Below are 14,398 nucleotides of genomic sequence, written 5' to 3' on the forward strand. Positions count from 1 at the left end.
ACCAAACCTAACCTAACCTAACCAACCTAACCTAACCTAGCCTAACCTAACCTGTCCTAACCTAACCTAGCCTATCTTACCTAGCCTAACCTAACCAAACCTAACCCTAACCTAACCTAACCTAACCTAACCTAACCTAACCTAACCTAACCTAACCTAACCTAACCTAGCCAAACCTAACCTAACCTAACCTAACCTACCCTAACCTAACTAACCTAACCTATCTTAACCTAACCTAACCTAACCTAACCAAATCTAATCTAACAAAACAAAACCTAACCTAACCTAACCTAACCTAACCCAACCAACCCTAACCTAACCCAACCTAACCTAGCCTAACCTAACCTAACCTAACCTAACCCAACAAAACAAAACCCAACCTAACCTAACCTTAACCTAACTTAATCTAACCTTAAACTAACCTAACTAATCCCTAACCTAACCTAACCTAACCTAACCTAACCAAACCTATCCTAACCTAATCCAGCCTAACCTAACCTAACCTAACCAAACCTAATCTAACCTAACCTAACCAACCCTACCCTAACCTAACCTAACCAACCCTAACCTAACCTAACCTAACCTAACATAACATAACCCAATCCTAACCTAACCTTACCAAACCAAACATTACCTAACCTAACAAAACAAAACCTAACCTAACCTAACCATACACACCCTAACCTAACCCTAACCAACCTAGCCTAACCTAACCTAACCTAACCCAAACAGACCTAACCCATCCCAACCAAACCCAACCTAACCTAACCTTAACCTAACTTAATATAACCTTAACCTAACCTAACCTATCCCTAACCTAACCTCACCTAACCTAACCAAACCCTAACTTAATCTATCCCAACCTAGCCTAACCAAACCTTACCTAACCTAACCTAACCTAACCTAACCTAACCAAACCTAATCTAACAAACCTAACCTTACTTAACCTAACCCTAACCTAACCTAGCCCAACCCAATCCGAACCTAACCTAATCTAATCTAACCCTAACTTAACCGAACCTAACCTAGCCTAACCTAACCTAACCTAACCAAACCTAACCTAACCTAACCTAACCAACCTAACCTAACCTAACCTAGCCCAACCCAATCCTAACCTAACCTAACCTAATCTAACCCTAACCTACCCTAACCTAGCCTAACCTAACCTATACTAACCAAACCTAACCTAACCTAACCTAACCAAACCAACCTAACCTAACCTAACCTAACCTAACCTAACCTAGCCTAACCTAACCTAACCTAACCCGGAAGAAGAAAGAAGTCGAGGAGGACTTACGCAGGGGATGCCCCGTCCCTCATCGACGCTGCCTCGAGTGGAAACGCCTCCGCCCATCTTGAGGCGCTTCCGACTTCTTCAACGTCGTCATCCCTTCAGACGACGGGAATCCTTGCGGCGTCTGTTCGCCGGGGGTTGAGTGCCCTTCGCGATAGTCAATCCACACGACTCTCCCTCGGGTCGGGGGACCCGAACTCGTACGGACACCAGCAAGTCTGCAGCTGAGATTGCCACTGTGATGTGATGTGGTGGTAATAGTAATATTAGCACTATATAGTAGTATTAATTGTAGTGGTAGTACCAGTACTAATAGTACCATTAGTAGTTGTACTAGTAGTAGCACTAGTATTAGTACTGCTAGTAGTATTACTAGTATTAGTAGTATAGTAGTATTAGTACTAGTAGAATAAGTCGTAGTAGCAGTAGTAATATTACTAGTGGAAGTAGTACTAGTAATAATAGTACTAGAAATATTACAAGTTTTAATAGTAATGGTAGTACTAGAAGTAGTACTAATAGTATTAGCACTAGAAAATTAGTACTAGTACTATTAGTAGTACTACCACTACTAGAAGTACTAGTACAGAAGCACTAATACTAGACGTACTAGCAGTACTACTACTACTAGTAGCACTATTAGTAATAGTAGAAATAATAATGGTAGAAGTACTAGTAGTAGTACTGCTACTAGCAGTAGTGATAGTAGTAGTACAAGTAGTACTAGTAGTAGAAGCACTAGTAGTATTAACAGTATAACCTAGTATAACTAATAATTGCAGCACTAATACGAGTGGATGAACTAGTAGCAATAGTACTAGTAGTAACAGTACTAGTACTACTAATACTAGTAGTAATAGTATAAGTACTAGTAGTACTACTATTATTATTACTAATGCTTCTATTAGTAATACATGTAGTATTATAGTACTAATACTAGGGGTGTTGTAGTAGTACTTATAGAAGTACTAGTATTACTAGGACTAGTAATACTAATAAAAGTATATTAGTACTAGTATTACAGGTAATAATAGTACAAGTAATATTAGCTAACCTAACCTAACCTTACCTAACCCAACCAAACCTAACCCAACAAAACCAAACCCAACCTAACCTAACCTTAACCTAACTTAATCTAACCTTAAACTAACCTAACTAATCCCTAACCTAACCAAACCTATCCTAACCTAACCCAACCTAACCTAACCAAACCTAACCTAACCTAAACTAACCTAACCTAACCTCACCTAACCTAACCTAACCTAACCCTAACCTAACCTCACCTAACCTAACCAAACCTACCCTAACCTAACCCAACCTAACCTAACCTAACCAAACCTAACCTAACCTAACCTAACCTAACCTAACCTAACCAACCTAACCTAACCAAACCCTAACCTAACCTAAACTTACTTAACCTAGCCTAACCTAATCTAACCTAACCCACCTAACTTAATCTAACCTTAACCTAACCTAATCTATCCCTAACCTAACCTCACCTAACCTAACAAACCTAACCTAACCTAACCCAACCTAACCTAACCTAACCAATGTAACGGGACGGGTGTAACGGTATTGTTACGTCGTTCTATCCAACGTCACTTGTAAACACAAAATGTGACGGGTCAGTCACATCATCACGATTAGGGGGGGTTCCACTGCACAAACGCCTCTAAGCTTTTGTTTGTTTATTGTCCTATCCAGTATAATTATATTGGTACACTATTACACAGTCTTATCACTAAGGCACGTCACTGGCAAAACTCGTCTTCCGAGCCCGTGCATCTCGTTTAAGAAGGTCGGAAGTTCCTTAGTGAGGTGCCACGCTCGTATAACTGAATTATTTATGTGAGCTGGATTTAGTTCGTCACATCTTATATTTTAATTTACATAATTAGTTTATAATTTAGTCTGACAGCCAGACTATAATATATATATCCAGGGGAGGTTCGTCAGTATACGTAATAATGTGTTTATTACTGTGTGATCGCGTGTGGATGGTGAGTATTGGCGCGACAGGGAATGCCTTGTCAGCGGATTGTTACAGGATGTGTCAGGCGCCTTATTGTCGGCCGGCTGGTGTGAGTGTGGGAGTGAGTGGAGGTGAGTGGGTTATATGACTGAGTGATATACTCACTTGTATATGAGGCGTATACAACCAAACTTAACCTTACCTAACCAATCTAACCTAACCTAACCTAAACAACCCTAACTTAACCTAACCTAACCCTAATTTAACCTAACTTAACCTAACTTAACCAAACCTAACCTAACCTAACCAATCTAACCTAACCAAACCTAACCTAACATAATCGAACCAACCTAACCTAACATAACATAAACTATTGCAATCGAAACCTAACCAATCTAACCTAACCTAACCTAACCCCCTAACCTAACCTAACCCATAACCTACCCTAACCTAACCTAGCCTAATCAAACCTAAACTAACCTAACCAACCTAACCTAACCTAACCAAGCCCAACCTAACCTAGCCTAACCAAACCTAACCTAACCTAACCAACATAACCTAACCTAATCAGCCTAACCTAACCTAACCTATATCCTAACCTAACCAAACCTAACCTAAGCTAACCTAAAACCTAACTAACCTAACCTAACCAAACCTAACTTAACCTAATCTAACCTAAACTTAACCTAACCTAACCTAACCAAACCTAACCTAACCTAACTAACCTAACCTAACCAAACCTAACCTAACCTAACCCTAAACTAGCCTTAACCTAACCTAAGCTAACCAACAACCCTAACCTAACCTAAAATAACCTAACCTTAACCTAACCATACCTACCTAACCTAACCTAACCTAACCTAACCTAACGTAACCAAACAAACCTAACAAAACTAACCTAACATAACCCTTACCTAATCCTAACCTAACCCAATCTAACCTAACCTAGCTAACATAACCTAACCAAACCTTACCTACCCTATGCCTAACCTAACCTAACCTAACATAACCTAACCTAACCTAACCAAACCTAGCCTAACCTAACCTAACATAACATAACCTAGCCTAAACTAACCTTACCTAACCAAACCTAACCTTACCACACCTAACCTAACCTAGCCTAAACTAACCTTACCTAACCAAACCTAACCTAACCTAACTTAACCAAACCTAACCACACCTAACCTAACCTAACCTAACCTAACCTAACCTAACCAAACCTAGCCTAACCTAACCTAACCTAACCTAACCAAACCTAATCTAACCTAACCTAACATAACCACACCTAATTTAACCTAACCTAACCACACCTAACCTAACCTAACCTAAACTAACTAACCTAACCTAACCATACCTAACCTAACCTAACTTAGCCTAGCCTAACCTAACCTAACCTAACCTAACCTAACCTAACCTAACCTAACCTAACCTAACCTAACCATACCTAACCTAACCTAACCTAACTTAACTAAACCTAACCTAACACCCACACCTAACCTAACCTAACCTAGCCTAACCTAACCTAACCTAACCTAACCTAATGTAAGGTAACCAAACTAAACCTAACAAAATCTAACCAAACCTAACTTAGCCTAACCTAACCTAATCTAACCTAACCTAACCTAACCTAACCTAAGCAGTATCTAAGTGCGATCCCCAAGAGCCCTTGTGGCCCTCCACCTGTAGCTGAGGTGGTGACCCAATCGGGACAAGTGGCCTTAATGACCCTCAAAATTACCGAAGGGGTTAACCCACGGATTTGCCAAAAAAACCCGTCATGTCTCCCATTTGGCCCAAACTTACTCCAGAGGGAGAGAGTCGTCCACAGGGCACAGCGAGGTAGACGTGGGGAACCTGGACCCAAGGGCAAGGTTGTGGCTACCAGCCAAATTTGTTTGTGTTGGTGTCATTTTCCCCTCTCATTTCCGCCTCTTGGCGCCCGTACTTTTAACCTCAGCAGTATCTATGTTCGATCCGCAAGAGCCCTCGTGGCCCTCGACCGGTAGCTGAGGTGGTGACCCAATCGGGACAATTGGCAAAAATGACCCTCAAAATTACCAGCACTTGAGTAAGTAGGTGGGCGACTCTGACTGAGCTCAAAATGAACCTAACTCAGGGTATTCAACCTAAACTCCACCACAGTCATGATGGCAAAGCACTTTACCATGGTAAAAGTAGGGAAGTGGGTCACTGTGACTTAGCTCAAAATAAACCACACTTAGGGTGTTAAACCTAAGGTCCACCACAGTAATGGTGGCCAAGCACTTGAGCATGTTAGAAGTAAGGAGGTGGGCCACTGTGACTGAGTTCAAAATGAAGCTAACTTAGGGTATTCAACATAAGCTCAACCACAGTCATGATGGTCAAGCACTCTAGCATGTTAAGAATTAGGCGACGGGTCAGTGTCACTGAGTTCAAAATGAACCTGACTTAAGGTATTCAACCTAAGCTCAACCACCGTCATGATGGTCAAGCACTTTAGCATGCTAAAAGTTAGGCGACGGATCACTGTGACTAAGTTCAAAATGAACAGGGCACAGCGAGGTAGACGTGGGGAACCTAGACCCAAGGGCGAGGTTGTGGCGACCAGCTACATTTGTTTGTGTTTGTGAAATTTTCCCCTCTCATCTCCGCCTCTTGGCGCCCGTACTTTCAGCCTGAGCAGTATCTAAGTGCGATCCGCAAGAGCCCTGGTGGCCCTCGACCTGTAGCTGAGGTGGTGACCCAGTCGGGACAAGTAGCCAATATGACCCTCAAAATTACCCACGGATTTGGCCCAAAACCGTCATGTCTCCGATTTGGCCCAAACTTACTCCAGAGGGAGAGAGTCGTCCACAGGGCACAGCGAGGTAGACGTGGGGAACGTAGACCCAAGGGCGAGGTTTTGGCGACCACCCAAATTTGTTTGTGTTTTTTGTCATTTTCCCGTCTCATTTCCGCCTGTTGGCGCCCGTACTTTTAGCCTGAGCAGTATCTAAGTGCGATTCGCAAGAGCCCTGGTGGCCCTCGACCTGTAGCTAAGGTGATGACCCAATCAGGACAAGTAGCCAAAAGGACCCTCAAAATTACCCACGGATTTGGCCAAAAACCGTCATGTCTCCGATTTGGCCCAAACTTACTCAAGAGGGAGAGAGTCGTCTAAAGGGCACAGTGAGGTATACGTGGGGAACGTAGACCCAAGGGCGAAGTGGTGGCGACGAGCCAAATTTGTTTGTGTTTGTGTCATTTTCCCCTCTCATTTCCGCCTGTTGGTGCCCGTACTTTTAGCCTGAGCAGTATCTAAGTGCGATCCGCAAGAGCCCTGGTGGCCCTCGACCGGTAGCTGAGGTGGTGACCCAATCGGGACAAGTGGCAAAAATGACCCTCAAAATTACCAGCACTTGAGTAAGGAGGTGGGCCGCTCTGACTGAGCTCAAAATGAACCTAACTTAGGGTATTCAACCTAAGCTCCACCACAGTCATGATGGTCAAGCACTCTAGCATGTTAAAAGTTTGGGGACGGGTCACTGTGACAGAGTTCAAAATGAACCTGACTTAGGGTATTCAACATAAGCTCCACCACAGTTATGATGGTCAAGCACTCTAGCATGTTAAAAATTAGGCGACGGGTCACTGTGAGTGAGTTCAAAATGAACCTGACTTAAGGTATTCAACCTAACCTCCATCACAGTCATGATGGTCAAGCACTTCAGCATGTTAAAAGTTAGGCAACGGGTCACTGTAACTGAGTTCAAAATGAACCCGACTTAGGGTATTCAACCTAAGCTCCACCACAGTCATGATGGTCAAGAACTTTAGCATGTTAAAAGATAGGGGAAGGGTCACTGTGACTGAGTTCAAAATGAACCTGACTATCGAGAAGCTCCACCACAGTCATGATGGCCATGGATTTTAGCATGGTAAAAGTAAGGAAATGGGTCACTGACTGAGTTCAAAATTAACCTCATTTAGGGTATTCAATCTAAGCTCAACCACAGTCATGATGGCCAAGTAATTTAGCATGGTAAAAGTAGGGAAGTGGGTCACTGTGACTTAGTTCAAAATGAACCTGACTCAGGGTATTCAACATAAGTTCCACCACAGTGATGATGGCCAAGCACTTTAGCATGTTAAAAGTAAGGAAGTGGCCCACTGTGACTGAGGTTAAAATGAACCTGACTTAGGGTATTCAACCTAAGCTCCCCCACAGTCATGATGGTCAAGCACTTTAGCATGTCAAAAGTTAGGGGACGGGTCACTGTGACTGAGTTCAAAATGAACCTGACACTTGAGAAGCTCCTCCACAGTCATGATGGCCAAGCACTTTAGCATGGTAAAAGTGAGGAAATGGGTCACTGTGACTGAGTTCAAAATGAACCTCACCTAGGGTATTCAACCTAAGGTCCATCACAGTCATGACGGCCAAGCACTTTAGCATGGTAAAAGTAGGAACGTGAGTTACTGTGACTGAGTTCAAAATAAACCTGATATAAGGCATTCAGCATAAGCTCCACCATAATCATGATGGCAAAGCACATTACCATGGTAAAAGTAGTGAAGTAGGTCACTGTGACTGAGCTCAAAATAAACCACACTTAGGAAGTTAAACCTAAGGTCCACCACAGTAATGGTACCCAAGTACTTGAGGAGGTGGGCCACTGTTACTGAGTTCAAAATGAAACTAACTTAGGGTATTCATCATAAGCTCCACCACAGTCAGGATGGTCAAGCACTCTAGCATGTTAGAAATTAGGCGACGGGTCAGTGTGACTGAGTTCAAAATGAACCTGACTTAAGGTATTCAACCTAAGCTCAACCACCGTCATGATGGTCAAGCACTTAACATGTTAAAAGTTAGGCGACGGATCACTGTGACTAAGTTCAAAATGAACAGGGCACATCGAGGTAGACGTGGGGAATCTGGACCCAAGGGCGAGGTTGTGGCGACCAGCCAAATTTATTTGTGTTTGTGAAATTTTCCCCTCTCATTTCCGCCTGTTGGCGCACGTACTTTTAGCCTGAGCAGTATCTAAGTGCGATCCGAAAGAGCCCTGGTGGCCCTCCACCTGTAGCTGAGGTGGTGACCCAGTCGGGACAAGTAGGCAATATGACCCTCAAAATTACCAAAGGGGTTAACCCACGGATTTGGCCACAAACCGTCATGTCTCCGATTTGGCCCAAACTTCCTCCAGAGGGAGAGAATCGTCCACATGGCACAGCGAGGTAGACGTGGGGAACGTAGACCCAAGGGCGAGGTTTTGGCGACCACCCAAATTTGTTTATGTTTTTGTAATTTTCCAGTCTCATTTCCGCCTATTGGCGCCCGTACTTTTAGCCTGAGCAGTATCTAAGTGCGATCCGCAAGAGCCCTGGTGGCCCTCGACCTGTAGCTGAGGTGATGACCCAATCGGGACAAGTAGCCAAAATGACCCTCAAAATTACCCAAGGGACCCACGGATTTGGCCAAAACCCGTCATGTCTCCGATTTGGCCCAAACTTACTCCAGAGGGAGAGAGTCGTCCACAGGGCACAGTGAGGTAGACGTGGGGAACGTGGACCCAAGGGCGAAGTTGTGGCGACGAGCCAAATTTGTGTGTGTTTGTGTAATTTTCCCCTCACATCTCCGCCTGTTGGTGCCCGTACTTTTAGCCTGAGCAGAATCTAAGTGCGATCCGCAAGAGCCCTTAGATGAGGTGGTGACCCAATAGGGACAAGTGGCAAAAATTACCCTCAAAATTACCAGCACTTGCGTAAGGAGGTGGGCCGCTCTGACTGAGCTCAAAAAGAACCTAACTTAGGGTATTCAACCTAAGCTCCACCACAGTCATGATGGTCAAGCACTCTAGCATGTTAAAAGTTTGGGGACGGGTCACTGTGACAGAGTTCAAAATGAACCTGACTTAGGGTATTCAACATGAGCTCCACCACAGTTATTTTAAGAACTATCTAGTTTCTGCATCCGGGATTTATTGATAATGGGTGACCTGACCTAACCTAACCTAACCAGAATAAGCGGTCCCTTTCGTGTGTGTGTGCGCGTGTGCGTGTTCCTGTGAGAGCGTGTAATCTGTCGCCTCAGTACTGTAATATGCTAAAGTGCTTTGGTATATAAAAGGCGAGGAAAACAAGGGGTCATAATTTTTAAATAAATTTGGAAATCATTACTAATAAAAGAGCCTAACCTATTCTAATTTAACCCAACCAAACCAACCCTAAGCTAACCTAACCTAACCAAACACCAAACCTAACCTAACCCCAAAGCTAAGGTAACCTAACCTAACCAAACCTAACCTAACCTAACAAACCTAACCAAACCTAACCCAACCTAACCTAACCTAACCTAACCTAAGCCAACCTAACCAAACCTAACCTAACCTAACCAAACAACCTAACCTAACCTAACCTAACCTAACCATCAAAACCTAACCTAACCCAACCTAACAAAACCTAACCAAACCTAACCTAACCCAACCCAACCCAACCTAACCAAACCTAACCAAACCTAACCTAACAAAACCTAACCTAACCAAACCTAACCTAACCTAACCTTACCAACCCTAACCTAACCTAAACCTAACCTAAACCAAACCAAACCAAAACTAACCTAACCTAACGTAACCAAACCTAACCTAACCTAACCTAACCAGACCAAACCTAACCAGACCAAACCTAACCAGACCAAACCTAACCTATCGTAACCCAACCTAACCAACCCTAACCTAACATAACCTTAACTCTACCTAACCCAACCTAATCAAACCTAACCTAACCTAACCTAACTTAACCAAAGCCTAACCAAACCAAAACCAAACCTAACCCTAGCCTAACCTAGCCCAGCCCAACCTAACCTAACCAAAAAACCATCCTAACCTAACCAAACCAATCTAGCCTAACCAAACCTAACCTAACCCTTACCTAACCTAACCTAACCTAGCCCAACCCTAACCTAACCGAACTTAACATAAACCTAACCTACCCTAACCAAACCTAACCTAACCTACCCTAACCTAACCTAACCTAACCTACCCAAACCTAACCTAGCCTAACTTATCCTAACCTAAGCTAACCTAACCTAACCAAACCAAACCTAACCTAACCTAACCCTAAACTAACCTAATCTAATCTAACCAACTTAACCGAATCTAACCTAACCTAACCAATCTAACCTAACTTAACCTAGCCTAATCTAATCAAACCTAACCTAACCTAACCTAACCAACCCTAACCTAACCTAACCCTAACGTAACCTAACCTAACCTAACATAGCATAACCTAACCAGCCTAACCTAACCTAACCAAACCTAACCTAACCTAACCTAACCGAACCAAACCTAACCTACCCTAACCTAACCAACCTAACCTAACTTAACCTAGCCTAACCTACCCTAACTTAACCTAACCAAACCTAACCTAACCTAACTTACCCTAACAACCTAACCTAACCTAACGTAACTCTAACCTAGCCTAAACTAACCTAACCTAACCAACCTAACCTAACCTAATTTATCCCTAACCTAACCTCACCTAGCCTAACCAAACCCTAACCTAACCTAACCAAACCTAACCTAACCTAACCTAGCCTAACCTAATCTAACCTAACCCACCAAACCTAACATAACCTAACCTATTCTCACCTTACCTAGCCTAACCTAACCTACCTTAACCTATCCTAACGTAAACTATCCAAACCTAACCTAACCTAACCAAACCTAACCTAACCTAACCTAACCAATCTAACCTAACCTAACCAAAACTAACCTAACCTAACCAAACCAAACCTAACCTAACCTAAACAAACCTAACATAACCCTAAACTAACCAAACCTAACCAAACACTAACCTAACCTAACCAAACTAAACCTAATTAACCTAACCTAATTAACCTAACCTAACCTAACCTAACCTTAACCTACCCCTAACCCTAACCCTAACCTAACCTAATTAACCTAACATAACCAACAACCCTAACCTAACCAACCTAACCTTACCAAACCTAACCTAACCTAACCTAATCTAACCTACCCTACCTAACCTAACATACTATAACCTAACCTACCCTAACCTAACCTAACCTAACCTAACATACCATAACCTAACCTACCCTAACCTAGCCTATCCTAACCTAACCTAACCTAACCTAACCTAACCAAACCTACCCTAACCTAACCCAACCTAACCTAACCTAACCAAACCTAACTTAACCTAACCTAACCTAACAACCTAACCTAACCTAACTAACCTAACCTAACCTAACTAACCTAACCTAACCTAACCAAACCCTAACCTAACCTAAATTTACTAAACCTAACCTAACCTAGCCTAACCTAATCTAACCTAACGCACCTAACTTAATCTAATCTTAACCTAACCTAATCTATCCCTAACCTAACCTCACCTAACCTAACCAAACCTAACCTAACCTAACCTAACCTAACCTAACCTAACCAAACCTAACCTTACCTAACCATCCTAACCTAACCTAACCCAACCCTATCCTAACCTAACCTAACCCTAACCTAACCTAACATAACCTAACCTAACAAAACCTAACCTAACCTAACCTAACCAAACCTAACATAACATAACCTATCCAACCTAGACTAATCTAACCTAACATCTTTTCATCAAAACCTAACCAATCTAACCTAGCCTAACCTAACCTAACCTAACCTAGCCCCCGAACCTAACCTAACCTAACCTAACCCCTAACCTACCCTAAGCTAACCTACCCTAACCAAACCTAGCCTAACCTAACCAACCTAACCTAACCTAACCTAGCCCAACCTAACCTAGCCTAACCAAACCTAATATAACCTAACCTAACCAACCTAACCTAACCAACGTAACCAACATAACCTAACCAAATATAACCTAAGCTAACCTAAAACCTAACTAACCTAACCTAACCTAACTTAACCTAACCTAACCTAAACTTAACCTAACCTAACCTTAACCTTAACCTTAACCTAACCTAACCAAACCTAGCCTGACCTAACTAACCCAACCTAACCTAACCTAACCCTAACCTAGCCCTAACCTAACCTAAGCTAACCAACAACCCTAACCTAACCTAACCTAACCTTAACCTAACCATACCTACCTAACCTAACCTAATTAACCTAACCTAACCTAACCAACCTAACCTAACCAAAACTAACCTAACATATCCCTAACCTAATCCTAACCTAACCTAATCTCACCTAACTACCTAACCTAACCTAACAAACCTTACCTACCCTAAGCCTAACCTAACCTAACCTAACCTAACCTAACCTAACCAACCCTAAACTAACCTAACCTAACTTTAACCTATCCTAACCTAACCTTAACCTAACGTAACCTCACCTAACCAAACCTAACCTAACCTAACCTAACCTAATCTAACCTAACCAAACCTAACCTAACCTAACCTAACCTAACCTAACCTAACCTAACCTAACCTAACCTAAACTAACCACACATAACCTAACCTAACCTAACCTAACCTAACCTAACCTAACCTAACCTAACCTAACCTAACCTAACCTAACCAAACCTAACCTAACCTAACCTAACCTAACATAACCTAACCTAACATAACCTAACCTAACCACACCAAACCTAATCTAACCTAACCACACCTAACCTAACCTAGCCTAACCTAACCTAACCTAACCTAACCTAACCATACCTAACCTAACCTAACCTAACCTAACCTAACCACACCTAACCTAACCTAACCTAACCTAGCCCAACCTAACCTATAACCACACCTAACCCAACCTAACCTAACCTAACCACACCTAACCTAACCTAAGATAACCTAGCCTAACCTAACCTAATCTAGCCTAACCTAACCTAACCTAACCTAACCCTAATCTAACCTAACCTAACCTAACCTACCCTTGCCTAACCTAACCTAACAAACCTAAATTAACCAAACCTAACCTAACCTAATATAACCTAACCTAACCAAACCTAACCTAACCTAACCTAACCTAACCTAACCTACTCCAGAGGGAGAGAGTCGTCCACAGGGCACAGCGAGATAGACGTGGGGAACGTGGACCCAAGGGCGAGGTTGTGGCGACCACCCAAATTTGTTTGTGTTTGTGTCATTTTCCCCTCTCATTTCCGTCTCTTGGCGCCCGTACTTTTAGCCTGAGCACTATCTAAGTGCGATCCGCAAGAGCGATCCCTCCACCTGTAGCTGATGTGGTGACCCAATCGGGACAAGTGGCCAAAATGACCCTCAAAATTACCAAAGGGCGAGGTTGTGGTGACCAGCCAAATTTGTTTGTGTTTGTGTCATTTTCCCCTCTAATTTCCACCTCTTGGCGACCGTACTTTTAGCCTCAGCAGTATCTAAGTGTGATCCGCAAGATGATGGCCAAGTAATTTAGCATGGTAAAAGTAGGGAAGTGGGTCACTGTGACTTAGTTCAAAATGAACCTGACTCAAGGTATTTAACCTAAGTTCCACCACAGTGATGATGGCCAAGCACTTTAGCATGGTGAAAGTAAGGAAGTGGTCACTGTGACTGAGTTTAAAATGAACCTGACTTAGGGTATTCAACCTAAGCTCCCCCACAGTCTTGATGGTCAAGCACTTAAGCATATTAAAAGTTAGGGGACGGGTCACTGTGACTGAGTTCAAAATGAACCTGACACTTGAGAAGCTCCTCCACAGTCATGATGGCCAAGCACTTTAGCATGGTAAAAGTGAGGAAATGGGTCACTGTAACTGAGTTCAAAATGAACCTCACCTAGGGTATTCAACCTAAGGTCCATCACAGTCATGACGGCCAAGCACTTTAGCATGGTAAAAGTTGGAACATGAGTTACTGTGACTAAGTTCAAAATAAACCTCATTTAAGGCATTCAGCCTAAGCTCCACCATAGTCATGATGGCAAAGCACTTTACCATGGTAAAAGTAGGGAAGTGGGTCACTGTGACTTAGCTCAAAATAAACCACACTTAGGGTGTTAAACCTAAGGTCCACCACAGTAATGTTGCCCAAGCACTGAGTTCAAAATGAAACTAACTTAGGGTATTCAACATAAGCTCCACCACAGTCATGATGGTCAAGCACTCTAGCATGTTAAAAGTTTGGGGACGGGTCACTGTGACAGAGTTCAAAATTAACCTGACTTAGGGTATTCAACATAAGCTCC

The sequence above is a fragment of the Oratosquilla oratoria genome, chromosome 38 (assembly GCF_046742065.1).
Source record: "Oratosquilla oratoria isolate Oo_2021 chromosome 38, ASM4674206v1, whole genome shotgun sequence".
Classification (NCBI taxonomy): Eukaryota; Metazoa; Arthropoda; class Malacostraca; order Stomatopoda; family Squillidae; genus Oratosquilla; species Oratosquilla oratoria.